This window comes from Suricata suricatta, chromosome 1 (genome assembly GCF_006229205.1).
Source record: "Suricata suricatta isolate VVHF042 chromosome 1, meerkat_22Aug2017_6uvM2_HiC, whole genome shotgun sequence".
Lineage (NCBI taxonomy): Eukaryota > Metazoa > Chordata > Mammalia > Carnivora > Herpestidae > Suricata > Suricata suricatta.
Genome location: NC_043700.1, coordinates 69,449,293 through 69,457,190, shown reverse-complemented (window position 1 = coordinate 69,457,190; position 7,898 = coordinate 69,449,293). Strand labels below are relative to the sequence as shown.

The 7,898-nt window shown below is 42.5% G+C and overlaps 1 long non-coding RNA gene across 1 annotated transcript in view; it reads left to right on the top strand.

Moving 5' to 3' along the window:
* The first annotated feature begins 82 nt into the window (after nucleotides 1-82).
* LOC115291998 overlaps nucleotides 83-7,898 on the top strand; it is a 21,514-nt gene continuing 13,698 nt past the window's right edge. The window contains exons 1-2 of the long non-coding RNA XR_003908748.1: nucleotides 83-236; nucleotides 713-840. This is a non-coding gene — a long non-coding RNA (uncharacterized LOC115291998). The remainder of the gene's footprint in view (nucleotides 237-712; nucleotides 841-7,898) is intronic.

The following is a 7,898-nucleotide window of genomic DNA, read 5'->3' as shown; positions in this document are numbered from 1 at the left end:
CACGCCGGGTGCGAGCGGAGCCTGCGGCAGCCCCGCCCCACGCCGCGCGCCTCCCCTCCGCCCTGCGCGCGCGCCGCGATCCTCCCCGCGGTCGCTGCTGCGGAGACCCCTTGGGGCTCTTCCCCTCTGTGGGCGGCCATCGCTCCTACAGCGTCCTGCGCCTGGCCCTGTAGGCTGGACAGGAGCCGGCGGTTTTGTCACCAGGACGCAGAGCAGGAGGCCGGCTCGGAAGTGGGGTAGGAAGTGGTGTGGGGCGTACCGAGAGTGAGAAACGGAGGTGAGAGAGGAAGCGAGTCTTGGGAGACCAGGAGTCAGCAACACCCTTTGTCCTCCTGAGGCTCCTCAACCTCTGTTGCATCTCCAGTGGAGTTCCTGTCCCAGGGCCCATCGCCCCTTCTTCCCTCTTCTCTGCAGTTTTAATAACTTGGACAGGTCCCTGGTGAAGTCACATCTGGCTCCTCCAAAGATGACAAAGGAGAGAAACTCAAGGGCGAAAAGGCAGAGCCTCTAGGCCTGGGTGCACTCCCTTCCTGGGAAATCTCTCCCAACTTGCCTTTGTCCCTCCACCTTCAGGGGGCATTTAAGGCAGGGAACAAGCTGAACATTTGGGGAAGCCTTTAGGAATGCACTGTTGTTCATGGAGGGCAACAGGCAAAAAGAGAACAGGTAAGTAGACAGTCTGACTGACAAAGTATGGCTTACTCCATTCCAGTTTGTGATGGCTCATAGTTTTCAACACCTACAAGGAGCTACCCATGGAGGCTGAGGGACACATCCCTGGCATGGTGGACTTGCAGTCTAGCAGGGTGTAGAGACAAACGTGCAGGACAATTAATTGTGGTAAGTCTTTCCTGTTCCAAGTACTTTGCTCTGTGGTAACACATTCAGTTTTCACAACAAGGTCACGAGGTGGGTGGTGTTATTATCTCCATTTTATGTGAGAACATTGAAGCACAGAGAGGTGCAGAAGTTTGCCCAAGTTTCAAAGCTAGTAGGTGGTACAATGGGAATTTTGGATTCAAGAGTGGACAGCGGGGCTCAACTATGATTCCAGACAGAGGGACCAGTCGGAAAACAATGCTCTTGTTTCAGTTAAAGACAGCAGTGGCCTTGGTGGTGTATGTGGGTGTGTGTAGGGACGCAGTGGAGAGGAGATGGAGAGATGCGGATGGAGCCCAGAGATTTAGTTAATAGAATCTTACTGAAGATTTAGTTAATTAGACTCCAAGGCATGTGGCTTGAACAGCCTGGCATTTGGGCAGAGGGCGCTGAGAGTGGGAATACTCAAAGAGCAGGAGATTTCTGGGGATAAAGGTAATGAGTTCTTTTGGACATGTTGCCTTCCTACATAGCTCTTGGCCTGTCTTCATGTGCCAAAGGCCATTTTTCTCTTCAGTCCAGGATGTCCCCTGATTCATCGGGATTCCTTTCAGTCAGTCATCTGTTCCCCTAACCCCCAGTAAAAGGTCCAGATGGAAGTAGAATTTCCCTATCCTATAAAACTCTGGCCCATTACCATTATATAAGTTTTGGTTCCTCAATATGAGATTCTCTTCCCTGATTGATTGACACCAGAAATGTCTATATATTTCGCTGGTGACACACAAAGGGAGTCATCTTCCTTCTGATTTCAGCTCAACAGTCATCAGAGAGTAAAACTGAAAAAGTCCATTTCTTCTCCACTGTGGTAATGGACTTACTCTACTCCACTCCATCATGCCTGGTTCCTTTAGTGACCCATTTCCAGATAGAGGACCAATGTCTTGTTTCCCAGAAAGGTGAGCACTGCTTTCTAGAGTGGTTCACCCAACCAAAGTTAATTACTTAGCAACTCTGTTTCCCAAATCAAATGCTTGGCAACTGACACTGTCATAAATCCTGGAATAGATGAATGGCTTTACTGTTGCCTAGTGCTTATCTCTTCAGCATGTGAGCCATAGTTTGTGCATCTTTCTGTCATCTCTTGGCCTAGAGCCATGAGGTGATTATAATGATGTAATGAAGAAAATGAGCTGATATCATAAAGGTGTTTGATAAACAAGGTCGATTCAAGAATAGTTAGAAAATTAAGTATGTTGTCTGCTGCAGGAATAGAGAAATAGACCCATGGAACAGAATAGAGAGTCACCAAATAGACACATGCATTTACGGGAAGCTAGTTTTATGACAGGAGTGACAATCAGCAGGGAAAGGATAGACTATTTAGTATCTTGCTATGCCAAGACAAGACAGATGGTTTAAAAAGCAAAACTTTAAGAAGATAGTTTAAATGAATATCTTTATCAGCCCAAAGTTGTAAAAAGATATATTAAACAAAACTCAGAAACAAAAAATCATAAAGGGAAAGATTAGTAAATTAGTCTGTTAAAAATTTAAATTTTTCTTCAATATAAAGTTTACATTAAAAAGAAGCAAGCCATGGACCAAGAGAATGTATTTGCCTATATCTAGCTGTCAAAGAATTAGTGCTCAGAAAAAGACAGAACTGTTAGAAATTAGATTTTTAAGAAGTGTGAATCAATAGAATGTGGGCAAAGAGTATAGACTGAGTTTAAGAAATAAAACTATGAGATATCTTTGTAACTTGAAGGGAATTAATTCCGTTTATGTGTATGCATGTTAATCTAAAATGCATACTTCACAGGAATACCTTGTATATTTTAAATTCCTTATTGCAAAGTGGCTGCCTTCAGCCTTCCTACCCACTTCCTGACTAGCACTCAATTTTTCCCCTTTCTGCTGTCCTTCCCTGGACAACTGAACTGCCCTGGGCTGATGGTGCCACCTAATGGTTCCATCTTACACAAGTCCTCTATTGTCGTGCAAATGGTCTTTTTCAAGTAACTTTCTTTTTTAATTTTCTCCTTTCCTCTTTTCTCATGTCTTTTTCACATTTACACACACACACACACACACACACACAAATCTATGTATTTGATCCATAGCCTCCCAGCTAGAATGGATGATTTCAAATGTGTCTAAGGCCTCCCTGCCATGAAGGAGGTGGCAATCTTACAGTCAGTCTAAACTGGGGATAGGGTGTCAAATTCAAACCATCTAGGTGATGTGAGTATCTGATAAAGTTTGTCTGATCTCAGAAAACAGTGTGAAAGAGGCATCAAAAGTTCTTCCCTTCTGTGATCCCTGGGGTCGGGGCAGACTGGGTCATAAATGAGGGTGATCGTTTCTAAAAGGAGAGGGACACTGAAGCTAGGCCCTACCTTGGCTGCTGAAATGGCAGCATAGAGACACTCCAGCTAACTCTTTTTCAGTCGCCCCTACCAGCTGACCCCTCTTGGGTGCTAGGTTGGCCTTCAGATGCGGACACTAGTCTCTTAGAATTGGTAGAAATCTTTCAGGGTAGTCTGATTCCCAATTGCCAGGATTCCTGGCCATAGTCTCAGTTTCCCTAGCCTCAGCCTTACTGGACAGACCTTTTCATCCTCCTTTAATTAAATCTGCTTTTGCTTAAACACTGCTACTCAAGACAAATGAAAGATACTTGACTTTACTGTTTATCTCATTCTTTAATTATCAGTATTATGGTATTATTGGTCACTATCCTTTTTTTGGCTGAAATGTACCAAACGTAGCTACATTATGATTATGTGGAGTTTTGCGAGTTGGCGTGTGGCCTTCATCACCATTTATAACATTGCTTGTTTGGGAAAGTGCATTTTGCCTTTCAAACTGTGGCCTTCCAAATGCACATTTGGAACACAATCCGTGTGTGAGCTGGGAACCCTGTTCCCAATGTCTGTTGGCCCAGGGCAGCCCCACCACCAAATGACATGTGGTTTAAGGTTGCTGTAATAGCCGGTTCATTTAAATAATGCTAGCTGGAGCTCAGCTTGGATTCTCAGGTTTCTGTTCAGGTTCATTTGGAATAGGAGAGGCAGCGAGTCACAGTGTCCAGACAACAGCATGTGTGGGGCTCCCCGCTCTCTCTAGAGGGATGGCACATTCCCGCTTTCCCACAGGTTACCCTGCAGGTTTCCAGACTGAGCCTCTTCTGATGGCAGACTTTTTAGTTCTGTTGAATAATTGATCTTGAAGAAGAACTCCTTTTAAAAACCAACTACACTTTGAAGCTTGGAAGTTCAGCTAGGGTCCTTCTCATTTATTGAGTTCAGGAGCCCTCTCACTAGGAGGGAAAACCATATTTAAATCCTTGATGGGGCTCCTTGCCCTCCCCTCTCCTTGTTTTCCTTTCCCGGTGCCTCCTTTCAGAAGTCTCATCTTTACTAAGTTAGAAGCCAGACAGCCTGTGCCAGGGAGGCCCGTCTCCACTGTCCTAACTGTAAGAAGACTTACCATTTATCAGACACCCCCGGTGTGCCAGACACTGGGCTGAGCACGTGATGAATCTGATATCATTTAATCCTCAGAATGAGCCCCAGTGACAGGTGTCACTGCCCACATTTTACAGATGAAGACATTCAGGGTAAAGAAGTGAATTGCTGTATCTAAGAATGTAGAGCAGCAACCACTGCTCTCGGCTCCCTGACCCCTGGCTGGTGTGGGAGGCCACTGCTTCATGGGGCAGGGAGGGCAGGAAACTTGCTCCTGGAGTGGAAGTTCTATTTGTCATTTCTAGATGAGAGCAGGGCCTTGCCCTCCCAATTCCTACACCTCACGTTAATTGCAAAGATCACATTGCACCTCTGTTCTGCAAAAGTCACATTCTCGCAGCAGAAAAATGCTAACATTCCGTTTTTCTCTTGACTTTATATATTTGTCCTACTTGGGAGCTTGAAACAAGATCAGTTATAGAAGCAACGACAAGAAGACACAGTTAATTTTTTTCTGCTGGAGTATAAAGCCTTCCAGTGAGTAGATAGCCTCCTGGCCTTCCTTATTACACTCCCATTTTCAGTGACTGTGCTTGTGCCCCAGGCCTCTTCCTGCCCTGTGGAGGGAGCGTAAGGACAGGATTTAGCCCATTGCCTGCAGACATTCATTAGTCCAGGAAGAAGGGGCTGTTGTCACTGTGGCCACAGCCTTGTGCCATCTACCCAGAGCAGAACCATTGAGACCTCTGTGCATTGATATGGAAACAAACTTAAAATGCAAAAAGAGGCCTAAATTGTGCCCTCAACATAATTCCATGCAGTGCATATACTACTACGTATTTTTAAATTTTTATGTTTATTTATTTATCATGAGAGAGAGAGAGAGTAGAGGAGGGGCAGAGAGAGACAGAGAATCCTAAGCAGGCTCTGCAGCTGTCAGCACAGAGCCTGACCCAGGGCTTGAACGAACCCATGAGCTATGGGATTATGACCTGAACCGAGATCAAGAGTTGGACATTTAACTGACTGAGCCACCCAGGTGGCTCAACTACTATTTATTTTATAATGTGTCATTGTTAATCAGAAGGGGGACACACTTTTACCAGCACTTAGAGATGCTGAGATGTGGTTGGGAGAAGGAAAGCAGTGTATAGGGTAAGGCCTGAATCTGTTCCATTCCACCTGTTATCTTAGTCTTGTATTGAATGAACATAAATTTTGGTGTTTAGCCACATAACTGCTAAAAATATGTGACATCCATGGATGTTGGAGGTGAGTTGCTTTTCTAATGTATTCTATAAATGCAGTAATCCTGGCACACTATATAAATAGTTGAAATAGTGCATGCGTGGAAATAAAACACATATTTATTTTTTTACTTTATTTTAGCATATCAGAAAAATGGAATATCAGTGTTTTTGGCTGTTTGTTGTTGATTTCCCTTTTTCTTTGGGAAGGATTTCAATTTTCCAAGTTGCCAAATGCTTATAAACAAAAATTTTGTGCTGGGCATGTTGTCTAACGCCTTTTGAAAATTGAATATTTTGGCATAAAATTTTATGTTTAATTTTTACACTAAACGCATTTTGCTCTGGTCTCAAAAGGGAAAATTTCAGAAGCCATCCTGGATATAATAGGTAAAGGTTAATTTAGGGAATAGTTAGACTTTACTAGTTTTAAGATTTCCTGAATCTTACACATATCCATCAAAGTGGCCATAGTTCTGGGGACGACTTGAGGTGAACAGCTCGAAGGAGGAAGTTTCACTCTGTTAGAAATGTGGAGAAGGACATTGTGTGGTCTCAGTGCACTGCAAGGCTTGAGTTGGGGTCCTGCCTGTACTGCTGTGTCTCTAGAGTTTTTTGGAGAGTCTTTATTTTTTCCTCTTAGTTGCTATTATGCTTATATTCAAAGTATACATTTAAGGCTTTATTAATAGTGAAATGGGAATGAAAAGTCTTTTGCTAATATGTTCTCTGTGTGAGGGATCATCAAAGAGAATAGTTGGAGCGGTAACCCAAGCATGAAAATCCTGATCGTTTACTGGGCGTGAGATAGGTTAATCATCTTTGCTTTCTAAATGGCCTGAGGACTGGAGGGGACACCAGGCCAAGAAGAATACCACCAGTAAGAGGTATTCATAAAAGAGGGATAAGTTTGTGGAAGGTGAAGTTAAATTTGGTTTAATGTGGTTGCTTTTGAGTTCTCTCTAGGTCATGCAGGCAGAGCTGTCCACAGAGACAAACTCACTCGAGAAGAAAGTTAGGGATAGAGAGAGATTTTGTTTTTGACAGTGGTGAACTCTATAAGAGTGAGTAACGGTGTCCAGAAAGCCTGTATCGTGAGAAAAGAAGGAGGTCCAGGAATATAGTTGACAGTTAAGACAACAGATTTATAATCAAACAGATTTGGCTTCAAGTTTCAAATATAACACATTTGCGTATAACCTCTAAGACTTGGGATATCTGACTTTTAAAATTTTTTTAATGGTTATTCATTTTTAAGAGACAGAGACTGAGTGCATTCAGAGGGGCAGAGAGAGAGGGAGATATAGAATTCAAAGTAGGCTCTAGGCTCTGAGCTGTCAGCATAGAGCCTGACATGAAACTCGAACCCATGAACTGTGAGATCATGACCTGAGCTGAAGTTGGGCGCTTCACCAAATGAGCCACCCAGGCACCCTTGGACATCTGACATTTTTCACTAAGAGACTTGAGATATAATTCACATACCATACAATTTGCCATAAATCAAAGTGTATGATTCAGCGTTTTTTAGTATATTCACAAAACAATGCAATTGCCACTGCTATCTAATTCCAGAACATTTTCGTCACCCCAAAAAGAAACTCATATTCATTAGCAGACACTTCCCATTTCCCACTTCTTCCACCCCCTAGCAACCACTAATCTCTTTGTGTAGATTTTCCTGTTGTGGATGTTCCATATAAATGGAATCATACAATATGTAGCCTTTGTATGTTAGGCTTCTTTCACTTAGCATGGTGTTTTTGAGGTTTAACTATGTTGTATGTATAAGTACTTCATTCCTTATTATGGCTAAATAATACTCATTTAGATGGTTTTACTACATTTTGTCTATCTACTCATCAACTGATGGACTTTCAGATTTTTCTACCTTTTGGCTATTAGGAATAATGTTGCTATGAAAGTTCATATAAAAGTAGTTTTGTAGATATATGTTCTCAGTTCTCTTTGAGTATATGTTTAGAAGTACAGTTGTGAGGCATATAGTAACCCTATGTTTAAGATTTTGAGGAACCACCGAGCTGTTTTCCAAATTAGCTATACTATATTACAACCCCACCAGCAATGTATGAGGGTTCTGATTTTTCCACATCTTCACCAACGATTGTCATTATCTGACTAATAGATTGTAGCCATTCTAGTTGATGTGGAGTGGTATCTCATTATGACTTTGATTTATATTCTCTAATGACTAATAATGTTAAACATCTTTTTCATGTGATTATTAGCCGTGTGTATATCTTCTTTGAAGAAATGTGTAGATCCTTTGCCCATTTTAAAATTGGGTCACTGGTCTTCTTATTGTTGAGGTTTTTTTTAATAGTTTATTGTCAAATTG